The sequence below is a fragment of the Anser brachyrhynchus genome (assembly GCF_964034855.1).
Source record: "Anser brachyrhynchus genome assembly, chromosome: 11".
Classification (NCBI taxonomy): Eukaryota; Metazoa; Chordata; class Aves; order Anseriformes; family Anatidae; genus Anser; species Anser brachyrhynchus.
This window is the reverse complement of record NC_137706.1, coordinates 16,041,281-16,058,619: the sequence shown is the minus strand read 5'-3', so window position 1 is coordinate 16,058,619 and position 17,339 is coordinate 16,041,281. Positions and strand designations below refer to the sequence as shown.

Here is a 17,339-nt window from a genome sequence, read left to right as displayed (position 1 = left end):
AACCTCATTTTTAGTCTGAAAGCCAACTCCACCATTATGTTGTTCCCATGATAATTCCGGGCATATTCTCAGAAGTGACACAGAAATTACCCGGAGTACAGCAAAAAACAGCGGAGCCATCTAGTGGTCTCTCCACCATTCAAGTTTCTCCATTCTCATCTCAAAATAACCAGTAACAGCAAGGCAAACAGCAATGGAACCAGTGCAACAAGCCTTCCTTCATCTGACTTTGACATCTGCCCATGTGTCTTACATTTAATATTCCTCCATATGCAGCTTTCTTCCTTGCTTTAAGCACAGTGGAAGAGCAGCACAACACACAGAAGAGAATGCAAGATCTTGTAATTCACTTTGCTTTACACTGTGCCACATGTATAGCACTAACTTTATCCAGCCCACGGAACCTACATTTTCAAAAGCAAAAATCAAACATTTCTGTTTGCTGTATTTCTGTTTCTAGCATTCAACTCATCCTCAGTTAAGACATAAATATTTGGAAGAGTTTCTTTTCCATGCTAAACTAAAGAAACAGCTTGGGATTTTGGCTGGTTGTTTTTGTTTGTATGTTTGTTTTTGCATTCTTACTGGTGTACTACCTTAATTTCAAACTCGGACGTTTAAAGATAATATTTTGCATATTTTTTACACTGGTGTTTTGACTAAAGTACCAAAACACGAAAATTATACCACCACGAAGTTGTCCATTGTTACAATCAAATATTCAGAGGTACTAACAGGAGTGCAGTGCAAACCCTATAACATATTTAAAATAATTCAGCTATTTTAAGAAGTAAGTAAATTTAATTACTGATATGAGCTTTCCCTGCCTCTCAAAAATGTGATTCAGTTACACATTACTCAACCTTGAAAGGCCCTTTGCAGTTGGGTTAGCCTTCTGCCTTAGACACTAATGAGATCTGCCAAAAGCAATTTAAGGGCAAGTTTCTCTACTAGGTTCACCTACATTTGGTTGTAGCAAAAACTTTGTGAGTAACCCTGTCACGTTCACTTTAAACTCTTCTTTTGACCTTGTAAAATAATTAGCAGTAAACAGAACTGGTAATATAATTAAGAATGTGCTACAACAGCCCTTGGTCTAAAAGTTGTTCATATATTGAAGACACCACAATAATGACCAAGTTTCTTCATGTGAAATCTACACTTGCATTAAAAGATTTCACAGGACTTGTTTACTCACATTGTCTTTAAGGAACATTTTGCTAAAAAATTCAGTGATGTTGCTAAAACATACTCCTCCACTAAGACATATGCGGTGATCCTACATTTAATGTAAACCATTGAATAGCCTTTTTTTCCCCAAATGACATTGAATACTTCATTCCTTCCCTAGCATCGGTTGGGCAACATTCAATTTTTCAAACTTCTATTATTTACTGTTTACTGTATTTGTTTCCAAACACAGCATTTTGGCCGTGATAAACAGCGAGCCTTGGTAGTCTGTGCAATAGTGCCAGTTTCCTTCAGATCCCTGGTAACAATTTGACAAGTCTGTAATAACAGACAGAAACCATTCACTGCCACTCCTAAAGGTGTATGGCAACAGCTTTTGAAACATCTAAGATAAAAAGCTTTTGCTTCAAGTTTCTGTAATTGCTTCTGTGTAGCTCTACCTAGGAAGAGCTCACAGCAATAGAAGACATTCCTCATGGCCTAAGCCAGGGCCTCAATCCTTTTGTGTCTGTTCAAACTCTGTATTTCTGAAGTACAATATTGAAGGCCAATAACAAAACAATCGTGTCAATGCAAGTGCGTAAGACACCCGCACAGTTACTAAATGTTCAGATTGAAGTCTCTCATGCTGGAAGGTTTATACAACAAAATGACAAATTGCTAGTAAAGGGAATTCACTCCAACAGAGGGAGCTGAATGGACAAAATGAGGTTCCGACAAAGAAAACCTCAAGTTCTACACTCCAAAGTTCATTAAAGATTTTGCTCCTGAAGGCACCTCTCTGGCAACTTTCATACTAGAGGGAAAGGCAGATACGCCCTTTATTGACGTCTAGAGCCTATAACGAGTAAGTAACTAAGTACGTACTCTGGGCAGTCCTAAGTCCTCTTCTACATTATTACGTGTGCAGTAAGCACAGCAGTGAAAGCACACCTCCTCGTGTAGGATCAGGTGTTTTTAGTTGAAAAAGGTTGTTTTCCAGTTTTCTCAGATTTAGAGATTAATCTCCAGGAAGATGTGACCAAGGACTTGATGCAGAGGTGCACTCTTTGGATGTATTATTTTTAAAACCGACCAAAATTTTTTTTTTTAAAGAGCAAGTATCCTGAAGATTTGGGCCTAAATTAAGATAAACCATGTAAATGTTATTGTACTAAGCAAAGTGTGCCAATTTCAATAAAGCTCCTGGTGTCTTCAAGTATTTTCCCCCTTCTAATTCAAATAAAAATGTATTTAAAAATTAGTGTTTCAACTAAGCACGATTATGTTGGCAAACAGAGAAGGGAATACTAGGCTCTCTCAAGATCCATACATTTCTATGTTCTTTTACAAATGCACTTTGAAGCAACCCATTCTGAGGACAACTATTTCTCTAGTTCAGTTTCACATTCATCCCCTCCTCTAGGTAAAGACTGCAAAACAGACAAAGATGGAATAATTACTCAGTGTGTAACTTTGAAGCCAAATTCCTACACGAGACACCAAACCTGACACAGCCTATTTACAATTCAATGAGAGAAAACAAAAATGCACACAGAAAGATGCAGGAAACAGAGATAAGGATTTAATATTGAGGTGGATCATCATAATGACTCACATGTTTAAAGATTATAGCAGATGACCTGGGAAGAAAGCAACAGGGGACAGCACAGCAAGAGTTTCAAGGAATAGTTGGAAGGAGCAACATTTACTTGTAACATAGTAAGAAACATGCCTTTATACATGTATCTGCACTGTGAGAAATAGCTTAAAATTTTGTAAAAAGCAACATAATAAAATTCACAGAACAGTAGAAGAGACTAAGCAAAGATCACCAAAACAGGCACACACAATAGGAACTGAATTCCTCAAGGTTCATCTGTTTCCATTGTTTTGCTTCAGGATTGAAAATTCCGTGCTAAATTGGTTCAAAATGAAGCGTAACAAAAAGCAGCACAAGGGCCACAATAACATGTTCACCAGTGGTATCCCCACACACTCTTTTTTCCTTCAGAAGAGCTCTACATTAGTCTTCACATCATGTGAGTAGATGAGAAGAAAGCAAGGGACTTCGGAGTACAAGCAGGGAGTGGCTGCTCTTCTAGCACCTAAGGCAGCATAGATGGCAGCTTGTACCAGTTAAGAATGGTTGCTGGAGGTCTCTGCTAACATACGTAACCATTGGACAGTTAAAAATTACCAGCTATCATCTATCCACTGAAATGGGAGTATTTGCATCTTGGAACATTTTTTTTCAAGCCATCTGTAGTCTAAGGAAGGCATTACTGAATCAGGTACCCTTTCAAAGGGAAAGAGCTGTCTCCAAGAAACTGTCTCTTTCAAAGAAACATTCTGAAGCACAGTTCTAGAGGAATACAGAGCCTCCCACTAAAAAGTCACTTCGTGTACACAAAATCCAATGGATGCCCTAATTAAAAATGTAGAATCAAGGAGTGTGAATTTTAAGCAGAGGGGACAACAAAAGGACTTGAGCATTTCCAGAGACAACTCCCAAGAGAGTCACGGAACTTGCTAGAGACAGCAAAAGGTCATGAAGACCGAATTTCTTTTAGTAAAGGGAACTGGAGGCAGACCTACCCCCATACTCATCCTGTACAGAACTGAATGAGTTTTTCTACTCAAGCCTGTCAGTTCTGCATTTGACTATATGGGGAATGATTCTTAAGTGAAATGTATCAGCTGGCAGTTTAATATAGCCAACTGTATCAACATTACATATGGTTTTCTCTGCAAAGCTGAAACACTGACAAACAGAAAGAGAACAATCATAGAAGAAGAAATATACATGGAGACAATTACTATCTGTTCAAAGACCCTCACTTGATGGTGACTACCATAAAAGTACAACATGAGGTGTTTAAGGCAAATTAATCCTATGATACCTTCCCCACCATTTGTTGCCTCCACTTTAAGGCGTGTAGTATTTCTCTATGGTGACAGACATCGGCATATCAAACCCTTCTGAACAAGCATATCTATGATTTAAGAGTTCTCCAAGAAACATGGAGTTAACTTCGAAGCCAAAGGCCAAAGTACCACAATTATGTATGAAAGCTGTTCTCCAGCAAGACAGGTTGAGAGTGCCACCCAAGCATAGCTTTCATTCCTGAGCAGCCCAGCAAGAATGCTGCTGTGCCCTTCTCAGCGAGCCTTCCAGAACAAACACACAAGCACGCTTTAAGGAACTTCAGGATGTATTCATCCAAAAATTTCAGCAAGTTAAACATTATGGCCATGTGTGGTTTTTTGTCTTTTTTAGTTGTTATTAAAGCTAAAAAGTAAATGTTATTAGGAATAACAACTTACCAGTGCTTCAACCAAGAGCTGTTATTTTGCTTACAGCAAATTCCTCAACACATCTGTAGGGAAAACAATATGTTAAACGCTAAAATTTAACACAAAAAAATCTAGAAAACCTGAACACTAGCCTAAGTCTATTACAAAAGTCCTATCCCTCAATGAAAACATTCCCAGCAGACCACAGTATGCGGTATAAGAGACATTTTTATCAAAAATTTGAACACAAGGTATAACTAGACAACCTGCTATCAGATAACTTCTACAATCCCCCCTCCCCCCCCCCCAAAAATCAGACCTAAACCTGCATACAAATCGCCTGTAAAGAAAAAAAGACATACAAAGCTGAAGTACGCTGAAACTGATCTGACCTCCACAGAAAAATAATTAGAATACTCATTTCGCTACGAGGCGGTATCAGTTAGGTATGGTAGAATTGTTTAACCCACTGACGCGGAATAAGTTATCTGATCTATATCCTATAAAGTTATTATGTTCAAGTCCCAAATTTGAAAATTCCACTTGGAAAATGCTTACTGGCAATCCACATCAAACATCTAATCTATATCACCTTAAAGAGAGGTAACAGGATTAAAATAAAACCTGAAACCTAAGCAACTCACCAAACCCCCCTTTTTTGACTGTGAATTTCGTTTGTATTAAGTAACCCACTACCATAAGCTATACAAGTTATCCTCCTCCTAACATGGAAAAACGAACTGCTTCTCTTGTGATCTCAATCTACTTAGAACATAGCCTCCAATAATGTAAAAAATAACCTATTTGGTGATATCATACTGTGCTTCATTTTCTACAATGTTCTAAACTTCCATCTTCCAACTGATGTCTACTCAGATGTGTAGGAAGAAACAGACAGATCAACAGAACGAATTTATGTGTTGATAATAATTTACTTGAAAGAATTAATACAGAAAAAGATCCCTTCAAGGAAGGGAAAATAAAAATCCAGAGTCCTGAACTGTCACTAACATGCAGGATATCAAAATGAGTATGAAATTTGCATGTTTAAAACGTGCATTTAAAATGTGATCCAACTGCAGTTAACAAATGGAAGCACGAAGCTGAGGTACTTGTAAAATGGTGGATGAGCACTTCGTAGAACAAACGCAACATGGTTGCTGGACTCTGATCATCCAAACGGCATCTATCAGTCATTTACTCAGAGCACATTTACAAAGCTTAAGACATGAACTAGGTAAAGAGGCTTACTTGCGCCCTTTAAGCCTCCTTTTCCCCTGTATCAAATGCTTCACTCAATAAAACACTTAGAAGATGATTTCATATATAAAGAGAAGGTAAAGCTGACAGTTGAAAGATCTTCAACTTATAGCTCTCAGTCACTTCTAATAATTTATAGCACAGCCAAAGAGAAATCGTCCGCATTTAAGTTAGTTTATATTTTCTTTAAATCTAGCATTAGCATCCAGTTATAGTAATTCCTCAGGAACTGTATGAAGCATACAGAATCTGGCTTTGTATCAGCACAGAGGAACTGCTTCCTCTACTAGAACAGTAAAGTTCAGTCTTAAGCAGAGAGCATTCTTCTCAGCTCAGAAAAATTTTGGAAAACTAATTTAGCATTTTTCAGAGTGGCATCACTAACAACTATCAGAACTTCTCTACTTTAAAGTGAGTATTTGAACGAAGCATTGAGTTTTATAAATCAGCCCCAAGATATACATAAATGCATATAAATGAGTGATCATTTTTCCACCATTTTCAAGTATACCTTTGCAATCTGAGTTTTGAAATCTTAATTCCCCAAACACATTCACTCCCAAACTATAAAATGCACGACAAAAGCTCAACGCTTATGCCAAGGACAAACTAGAGAGCTATTAAACTTAAGCTTCAGCTGAAAAAAATATTTTTTTCTAACACCTATATTTTCTATTTAGCACTTTTTTATAAACGTCAAATCAAAATCTTTTAAACAGACCAGTCACATAATTGCTGTAGTTTCTGCGTCATTAAAAAAGCTATCCCAGTTTTAAAAATAAACATGGACTTTTTAGGTAGTTCTACAGTTGTCTTGTATTTATTTCTGAATTACAGAAGAGATGCCATAGGTACAGCACAGCCTACTCCACAGAAAACACGCCTTGCATCACAGGTCCATTCCCCAAGAGAGCAGCACTACTAGCTCTATGAATCAGGCAAGCACATCTCCTTTTCGTAGCAGGAGGTGAGGCCAGCTGATCTAGAGCTATTGACTTGGCATCAGTTTCTTTCTTGGGATAAATTAAGTAGTTTTGTAAGGAAGATGCAACACACCACCATACCAATGACTTTCCACGTAAGCTGTCAGTCCTATAAATGTTATGCCTCATTAATATGCTGTAGACTGGTCAATGAACTTAAACCTTTCCTTGAATCCCCAGTAACATACATCTAGCCTACTGAAGCCTATCTACCTAAAGAGCAAGCTGCCACTTACTAGATGAGAACATGTTGTTCATACAAGAGAAGGCTCCAAAGACCTCACAAAAGCAGCAACAGATATTTAAAACTGTTTGTATTATAGTATCTATTCAGCACGAACAGCACCATGATGATATAGGAAATACATAAGACAACTAAGATCGAAGTGCTCCATTTCATATACATTATAAAATGCACAGGTCACTCAAGATGACTCAACTCATGGACACTGCTCCTTTTTTTCTTTTTTTAAGAGCAAGTCAGTTAAAAGTGATAACTTCAGAAGTTTAAGAATATAACATTAGGAATACAAATCTTGAGTTTGATGAGTTTGTTGACAAGACCCATTATTACGGTGAGGGTTTGAGCATATGCTTTTATCTGAATCACAGTCCAGTCTTGGCTTTATTGTAATGGACTGTGTAACGTGTCTGGCAATTCTGACCCTCTAAATTAAAGAGCCACCTAGGATTCCAAGTATGTTCTGCTGGTCCTCTCAAGGTGTCAGATCATTTCTAGCCAGACTTCCGTTCACGAACTTCTCGTCAGACAGTTACACAATGAAGGTCCAGGACGTACTTAATGACCTTGTTTGTTTCTTACTAGCTATTTTGTGTCTACTACTGTATGTCTAATATATACAAACAATTCATTTTTATCTTGCATATTAGCAGTAACTCACTGCACATAAAAGTTTATTAAAATGCTATCAGACAGTTTTAAAATGCTTAATCAAAATTGGTATACAACTCCTCTTATACGAGCAGGCTGAAGCCTTCGTCCAAGTCAAAGAGAATAGCTGCACTCAAGTAGAAGTTCATAGGATCAGTATTCGTAAGTTATCATGATAAATTGTGTATTTTTAAAAAGCAAATTATCATAAGTGTTTTTGAGAATTCTGATACGTCTCCACGAAGATGCCTTAAGCTTTGAGGTCCTGAATTTACACAGAAGTACATTAGCATGGTAAGCTGTGAAAAGGAACCAGTTAAGACAGACAAACAAGATTCCCAACTCCTAATTACACAGTGGTGAGAGCATGGCCCAAGTATAACATGTTACTCTGTCACTGAATGTAGAACCCTGAAGTAAGGGTAAAGTTAAAAAAAAAAAACACATTAGAAAGCTGACTGATTTCTACTGCAGTAAGGACAGACTTTTTAATTCAGACAGTGTGGGTTTAGGCTTTTGAGAGTAAATTTAAGTTGAAAAGAATTTCTAAGTTTATTGTATAAAAAATCAAAAGTTAAAGCTAGCAAACATTAGTTGCAAACAAATCAATACCTTGAACTTAAGTAATCAAACTCGAGAAATAAACTGGATGTCATTAGTAGCAGTTGCAACCTTCACAAGTAAAGCTTTATTCTACAATGTGTTATGGTCATTTCAGAATCTTAAAAAAAGGTCTTATGGCTGACCATAAAAATCTTAGGAAACGTTTTAAGAGACGTTAACGCTACATTGCTTAGTACACAGTGCACTTGAAAACTGTTGTTAAGACTTGAAAGGAAATTCAACGTGGTCTTAGCTAAAGCATTTAACGTGTATTTTGCTTACCAAAATTTACTTCTAGAATTTAAAAAACAAAAACAAAAAACAACGCAGTGTAACATACCTGGTGTGCACAGTACTGAATTTTGATCAAGGTCTTTTACTTGACCAGCCATCTGAATCTTTGGAAGTAACAAAAATATCCAGTACTACCCTTTAAAGAAAAAAGCAACAAAACAAACAGGTTTGTCTGAAAACAAAGATACGTACAGATTTTACCTACAGTTCTAATGTTCTTAACCAATGCAAACTTTTTGAAAATACAGAACGTGTCTTTCAATTGATAAAAATTGTACCTAGAGTACTACAAGGTAATACACTATCTTTATTTGCTAAGGGTTAACATTCATGTCTCCAAATAGGAGAAAGAGGCCTCAAAATATTCTGCACAAATACCTGAAGTCTAGAGTTATTTGGCATATACAGATTTTACAATATGCCCAAGCATTAATGCTACGAACTCATTAATTACAAAAAACACGCATTTTTTTGAAGTTGAATGCATGTTTCCACGGGTGAAAAAGGGCAAATGGAACATTTGGGTTCATATGAACATATTGTCATTTCCCACCAAATACAACACATATGTGTGTGTATATGTATATACACATGATCTCCTTTTTAAAAAAGCCTTAGAAAAGCTAAAAACAATACAGAAGCAACATATACATCATTAATTTTTTTTATTTTTATTTTTAGTAAATCTAAAAAGCCTTCTTTCTACACTTACGGTAGAAGTCCAGGTAATTTATAAAATGTACTCTTTCCAATTTAAAAATAAGATTTTTTCCCTCCCATCCGCACATTAGTGAAAAAGCAAAACCCAAGATAAAAAAATAAGTAAATGAACATACAAACAGAAGTTGTAGCCACTCTTACCTAAGAAAATAAGGTACGAACGATTCTTCTGGAAGCCACTCAGGAACTAAGATATTGTTCATGGAATTCTACCTAAGAGAAAACAGAAAGTATGCAAATTTTCAGCATTTTGTTTCATAAAAGGAGAACAAGTAAGATGCTTGAAATATATTGATGTTTATATAATTAAGTTAGAAAAAAAACTTACGATAGCAGTAACTGTATCTTTAGAACTCAACTCTAAAAATAAAAGTACGGGTGGCTGTACATACTTGGCTAAGAAAAACATTGGAGATGAAGAGTGACTGACATACAACATGCATGATCTGTGTTTTTGCATGAATAGCTCTCATCTGCTCTCCTGTCTCCCATCACTTTGGGTACACGATTAAATACCTAGCCAATTTAATTTTTCCTTAGAAGTAATTTATTGCACAATGCCTCTCAGTCCCTCTACTTCTTTCACATTAAAGTCTCAAGAAGTAGACTATGAAAAATTAAATGAAATTATTTTGCTATTGCTGAAGGTTTTAAAATGGCTTCTGTCATTAGCTTCTGTGAATTTTAAGTCACAAGTGACTTGGTCTCCCCAAATAAGGTATCTTTTTTTGCCCTTTCAAATAGTATAAAACCTTCAGGTCCTTTGACCTTTAATGAGATCCCAAGCTATGCTCTTTAAGACAAGGAACACCGTATTTTAATTACCTTTAGTCAACTTCTCTCGCTTTTGTGAAAAGGCTTAACCTTGAATTTTGCAGCGGTTATATTTACCACCATTACTTCATACTCGAGAGTAAGTTCAAAAATCATTCTGTTAATATGCAGGTAATTTTAATACTACGTTAATGTTACAGGATAAAATATCTAAATTAAAACTCCAGCACCCTATATATATAAAAATGCAGAATCACTAAATATATGAAAAATTATAACAAATTCTTTCCAAAGACAACTGCCATATTGATTTCAGTAGCTAAAAAACAACTCAAAACTACCTCAAAAAAGTCCCCCAATATATTGAAAAATAAAAAATAAAAATACAGAAGACCCCCACCTAAAGCTAGAACTTTCTTTTCAGCAAAGTGTGCATGTCAGAACCTGTTCTACACTACAGAACTGTTGCTGAGGTTATAAAACCACTATAATCCGAATCTAAAATAAAGATACCAAACACTTTGCATAAAGGTGATAGAACTCCAATGGCTGCTCAAACTTCTATTTCCACCTCAAAAAAAGAGAACTTAATTGTTGAAGTGATGGATTCGTATTTTCAGTGAAGAACCGAAAATGTAGATTTACCTCAAACCGCAGCATTTAAAACCTGCACGGAGTTTTATAACCTTGTACAACTATACAAGAAATAAATCCTTTAAATACGGCTATACACAATCACCAATTAAAATTGAAGTTCCCTATTTAATCTTTACCTCTGGCTTTACTGGAGCGACTTTCTATACATTTGGAATTACAATTTTGCCCCTAAATAGGTAATTGTTGAATGCGAGCCAATGCAAAACAAAACATTCCATTTAAACTCGCATTTTTAGAAAGTCTCGCAATAGGTGTTGTACAACTTCTAAATTATTAACCGACTAAACAACGATAAAAATGCTATATAAACAGAAACGACTGCAAGATGTCTGAAAAAAGCATAAACTGAATACTAAAAACAAAACTGTCACCCAATAAACGCTTTTTAAAAGCTTTCACTGTCACAGACAAACCCCTATCGTGTAATTCATATTTAACCAACTACCTTTGCTTCTCCTGCTATAGTCTAAATCACAACTGTAGTATTTTGCCAACTTTAAACTGTAGACTTGGCATGACTTTTGTTTTTTTTCTTATGCTTCTAAGTTTTTGCATTGCCACTTTAACTGCAAAATTATATTGGATTCAATTCTTAAGAGTTTTCTTTAAAGTTTAGCACCTGAACTACTGTTTTTCAAGTGAAGTAAATTTCTATCTATTGTTTCAGTAAGTAATAAGCTGTCTCATCCGCAGCCTCTTTTTTTTCTTACTGGCTTGTAAGGAGTTAAAAGCCAACACCCCACAAAAAAAAAAACACCAAGTTTTATTTTTAAGAGAAAAGGACATGGCGTCTTTGTTCCTACAAACTCCGCCGACGGAGCCCGCTTCGTGCAGCACCGGGCACCGAGCGCTCTTTAAAGACCTACGGGGCTAAACATTTCCCCGGTGATGCAGTCCAGCCCTCGGCCCCCCCACCCCCCTCGCCGCTGCTGCATTGGAGTTGGAAGGTGCTGTGCAGCTGCCCCCGAGGGGCTCAGGTCCGCAGCCCCCTCTGCCCGTGTGCCCGTCCCCGTCCCCTCGGGGTGCAGCCCGCAGCCGCCCCCATCCCCTCGCCGCACCGGGCTGCGCGGAGCCCCTCGGTGCTACACGGGGGGGGCGGGGGGCTCGCGGAGCGCCCTGCGGAGCGGGAGCCCCTCGGCGGCAGCGGGGAAGTCTCGGAGCGGAGCTCCCCTCACTGCACCCCCAACCCCGACCCCCTCCAAAGCCCCTCAGGGGGGTGGCGGAGCCGAACGAGGGACCCCAGGGAGCGGCGGCGGCGGGAGCGGCGGCGTCCCCCTCCCCCCGCGGGCTCCAAGGACATTTTGTTTTTCCTCTCAAGGACAAAGGACAATGAGGAGCGAGGGGCCCCGCGCACTTACCGGCTCCGCGCAGCCCGCTGCCTGCCAACGGGGGCCCGGGGCGCCGCTGCCCTCCTCGCCCTGCCCGCGGCGGGGCCCCGGCTCGGCGCCCGCCCGCCCGGCCGCTCGGGGCGAGGCGCGGGCAGAGCGAGGCGGCCCCGCCGCCATGGCGCTCCGCTGCGAGGCAGCCCGCTGCCCGCCCGCCCGCGCTCCGTCTCCCCTCCAGCCCCGCAGCGCCGGGCCCGGAGCGAGCCCCGGAGAGCGGCGGCGGAGGCCGGCGGCCGGCCCGGGCGGCTCGGAGCGGCGGGGGGGAAGCGGCCGGGAGCCGGGCGGCGGCGGCGGCTGCTCCCCCGGCCATCTTGTGCCGTGTGTGCGAGCGGCTCTCGCCCGTCTCCTCTCAGCGCCTCGCTCCCCTCCCCCCGCACAACATGGCGGCCCGCTCGCTACTCACTGCGGCGAGGAAGGGGCGGGACCGGGCCCCTGCCCCCTACCCGCGCCGCGCGGCGGCTCCCCCCTCCGCTCGCGCCCCCCCTCCTTCACGCCCCGCCCTCGGCTGCGCGCGCGCCGCTCCCCGCTCCCCATTGGCCGCGCCGCGCCCTCCCCGCCAGGCCCGAGGGCGCGCAGCGCTCCCATTGGCCGCGCCGCGCCCTCCTCAGGCCTCCCCCTCCCCGCACACACACGGCCCGGGGCCCCCCTCGCGCGCGCGGTGGCCGCCGCCTGCCATTGGCCGTCCGCACTGCCTCTCAGCGGCCGCCGACGAATCCGAGCGAGCCGTGAGCGGCGCAGGCCGCTCCCCATTGGCTCCCGCCCGCCTCCCCGCTCCCGCCCAGGCCGCCCCTCAGGGGGCGGCGGGAGCTGGCTCCGAGCTGGCTCCGAGCGCCCGCCCCGGGCCCCACCTGGCCGGGGCATCCCCAGCCCCGCCCCGCGCCCGCCGGGGCTCCGCGAACCCCGCTCCGAGACCGGGCTCGGCCTCAGCGGCCCGGTCCTGTCACAGTCCCGCCGCCGTCCCTCACAAAGCCCCCTCTGTTCTCTCTCAGCCCTGACAGGGCGTTATACGTCTTATATACACATATATATACGTGGTATATACATGTATACACATATATGTACATGTTATATACATATATACACATATATACACATATATATGTACATATATACACAAATACATGTACATATATACACTATATTAAATATATGACGTGACATATATACACACGACATGACACACACACCAGGCGCTGGCCAGGCCCAGCGCCATCACCTGCCTGCCGCCAGCCACCACCTCGTCAGCACCTCCGCCAAACGCCTCAGACACCAGACACAACACGGTTATCGCGCTTTTTTTAGCCAACGCCATAGAAACTGGCTCCGATGCCAACCTCGCCAGGACACGCGCTCCTATTTTGACTACTGCCATGGAAACCAGATAGCTGCACGATGGGGGCATTCCCCGTGTTCTGGGCTAGTGACAGATGCCCATCCACAGTGGCTCTGTGAGGATGTTCCTCTGCAAGAGGCACACCCAGCTAACATGACTGGATGACATAATTAGTATTTACATGCTTCAGCAGTCACTTTGAGTGATAAGCATGCATTTCTCCTCTCATTTGCACAGCTTACTCCATTAAAAGCAGAGAGGACGATGGCCCATTCTTCCTTTTTTATCTAATAATGTGGGTTGGTACTGCAGCAATTCAATCAACAGTCTTTAAAAAGATTGGGAGAAGTCTCAGGAGCTAGTCTGGGCACTTGAAATCGTGCAACTGGACTTCAGCAGCAATCTCCTGAACCAGGGTCCTGGAAAAGCCAGAAGTATCTGGTCAGCTGGAAAGAATCATTTAGTAATGTTCCTGAGGATAAATGACTTTGAGCTGGGACGTATTTCTCCACAAAATACAGAGAAAAGCAGACCTCTCAGTGTAGGATAGCTGGGGACACATTGTACGGTAGGAATGCACAAAGCTGCTGGCTTACAGACAGTGGTGATACAGCGGTGGCAGTCTTCAAGAAGTGATGTTGGTGGCCTGCACAGTGATACGGGTACCACAGTCTGGGAGCCTCCAGCCAAGGAGGTAATGGTGGGGCAAACCAGCAGATATGCCTCTCACTGGAAGAGAGCAAAAGGCCTTTTACATTTTTTCCACAACAAGAAGAACTGAAGTTCTGGTCTGTGGAGAATACTAAGCGCAGGGAGCCTGTTCTGCAACTTCATCTCTATTCAGACTCTTGCAAACTAAAAGCTAATCCTCTTGCTCTCAGTGGAACTACCCATGTGTAACTGTATGCAAAGGTGTTGGCACACACAAAACACAGGTGCTGCCTGTGCTCCTTAGAAAAATGCTAACAATGAAGAGAGGGGAAGGGCAACCAAGATGAGGCTAGATAAAAGTAGGGCACAGCAAAAGCACTGCTACTTATGCAGGCATTTTCACCCAACGTTGAAGGTATGACTTCACAGCAAAGATAAAGACTTGAAGTTCAATGCACTACTCTCAGTCTTGCTGTTGCTTCTTCCCCAGAATACATTTCTAGAAAAACATAAAGTTTGATCACTTGCGATAGGCACATGAAAGGATAAAAGAGATCAAACACTCAAGACATAATTGCGCTTTGTAAGAATAGCGTGGTTCTAGCCAGAATAGTTTAAGGTTATAACTGAACAAGACCTAACCTGTAGGCTCAAACCCTTATCTGATCTTCTCTAACACCACCAGACTAATAGATCATTCCTATTTATACTTCATGTACCTTTCCCGATAGAAATGTTTTTAAAGTGACTTACTGCATTGCTATTACATATAACAAAAAAATTACTGGAAGTCTAATATCCTAATGAAACATAGTCCATCCTGCTCTTTTGCTTCCTGGCCACCAAGGCCTAAGTTTCAAAAGAGCTTTCAAAAGAGCTATCCATCACCTCTTCTATTTCTTGGCTTCAAGTGAGTTACATGTACGTGAATGTGAGTATGGCCACTCTCACCAGTCACAACACTCATCGGACAAATTTGCCATTCACACACCAGTGAGAGTCTATCTGTTTGCGTTCTTTTTTTCCTAATGAAATAGGAGAGTGCTAGTCTCCTTTTTCACACTTTTATCTCCCACGGTCAGCTATGTATAAACACCGAATTCTTGCTCCTACGGCCTTTGTGGTTACACCATTTTTTTCCCTCCAAATCCAGAATTTCTGTGCAAATGCAATTTCCTCCATACAGAGTATTCTTTCTGTTTTAAACAACGCTTTCTTTTTCTTCTTGCTTTGTGTATCATTAAACCTAAATACTTCAGCCATGTTTTATGAACCACTTGTCAGATAATGAGACAACTTAATGTTTCCATTACTAATTCGGGAAATGTTCTCTGAGACTGCATCGGGACTGCTAGAATTCCCAATATAGGCACACAACTTCACTTTCTAGTACCCACCCAAATTGTTTTCTTCTACAACCTTTCTTCCTCCTCCCCAGCTTCCACGAGGACTGTTATTATCCCTTTGGGACAATATGCAAATACACACTGTAATTTCTCAGGGCAGTGTCCCTGCCTGCTCCAACATGCCCTCTGAAACAGAGGATACCAAGAGGTCGGTGAGAAAGCTGGTTCTTTAAGATATATTACGTGTTCTTCGGAGCCACAAACATAATGGAAAGTCCAGAGATTTGACAGCAATATTCATCTAAAAGATTAAGCGTTGTATCTGCCTTTTGAAGTGGAGAACAGGAGTCTGAACAAGATTGGGAGATGCGCCGTTTCACAAAACTTTCCTTCAACTAAAATTAACATTTTCCAGGAGAAATCAGTAACAATTTTCTAGGCCCCAAACCAAACAGAATAGTTTGGATTATTTTAACAGAGAATATGCGAACAGGATAACAAATGTCCTTTGAATACAGCAAGATATTTTGTGGTAGGCATTTCAATTCTTCCAGGCAGGGCGTTCACAGAAATTGTTGCTTTGTCCCAAATTAAGTCTATTGCTACGTATTATTTTTGTATTTTTGTACGTAACATGAAATATGTACTACAGCAAACAAATAAACAATCTGCTTTTTTTCCTTCTGTTTCCTTCCTCAATAATTCACTACTAAAATCACAGTAATTGTCCAGACAGATACAAATTACCCTCTATCACACTTCTGAAAACCTGTGATTTCGGAGCAGCGTGCACAAAGAGGCTGTGCAACTATAGCTATGCCCCTGCTGCTTTCTTTTGTGGACTTTCCATAGCGGCTAATATTGATTTGACTAAACTTTGACACAGAGTGATGTCAACAGACAGAAATGTAAATAAAGACAAAGTTCTTCCAGGCATGGAACCAACGTCTCCATGTGACTGTAAAGATTATTATGTTATATTGATCCTAGCTAAAGATTTTTGCTACTGTCACAAGGCAATCAGTAACAACAGCACCAAGAATGGTAACAATTCTAGAAATCAGCTCATGCTATTCATTTTCTCTGGGTCTGGAACTGGAATTCAAGCCCAGACTTTTGTTCCAGCCTGTAATGAATAATTGCAAACACATCTACACACAGAGAACTTTTGCATACGCCCTTTTTGTTTCTATGATTTAACACTGAAAACCAAGATTATGTTAATATGGCCGTTTTGCCAGCACTTTTATGGTGCTCATATTTAGAATGATGAACCCTGTGAGCAGCAAGAAAAAGACTTATTACCGGGAATAATTAGAAACAAATTCTCATCAGTGTCATAAGCATATGGTAAAGAAAAAAATCTTTCAGTCTGCTAAGCCAAACTCCGGTGTTTTTGCAGTTTATCCCAAATACAAGCTATTTTAACCAAGATCCAGCTTTTCTTACTCATGTTTTCAAAGAAAAGCAAGTTATCAATAAAAGTATAAGTCATAAGGGAAGTAAGAAATGGAACCAATATATTTTGAGGGATTTAGTCTTCTTTCCTAAGCAAATTTTTAACTTGTTGGTCATAATGCATCAAACAAATGGTATTGTTTCTGCACACATGATCTAGTGGCCTGGGCTCAGATTTTAGATCCAAGACCTCCTGAACAACCTACCCAGCTCATTATTTCAGTTTTGCATGAATTCGTGTATACAATAAGGAAAAAAAAAAAAAAGGAGAGGACTCATTATTATGCTTTGTATTAACGAAGGAATATACATATATTTTTCTTGAGAAATCAAGACCACTTTTTTACGGACCACTTTCTTTAAGGAGCTCTGAAATTTCAAGTTTGTTGCTTTTATTACAGATCATCTTCAAGTTAGCCCCTGTTGCCATCTTAACCATAAGAAATAGTAACCACCTCAGTCAAGGTACTTTTGCTGTATTTTTTCAACATTTAACATTTAACAATTGCTTTAAAT

The 17,339-nt window shown here is 40.8% G+C and overlaps 1 protein-coding gene across 14 annotated transcripts in view; it reads right to left on the bottom strand.

Moving 5' to 3' along the window:
• Positions 1-17,339, bottom strand: part of CHD2 (chromodomain helicase DNA binding protein 2) — a 97,130-nt gene that overhangs the window by 59,082 nt on the left and 20,709 nt on the right. For 10 of the 14 annotated variants that reach the window (XM_080607219.1, XM_080607218.1, XM_080607221.1 and 7 more), the window contains 3 exons: positions 9,361-9,432; positions 8,546-8,635; positions 4,498-4,550 (listed from right to left, as the gene is read on the bottom strand). The gene's annotated coding sequence lies outside the window, so the exon portion shown is untranslated. The other 4 variants (XM_080607217.1, XM_080607213.1, XM_080607211.1 and 1 more) reach the window with 4 other exon arrangements.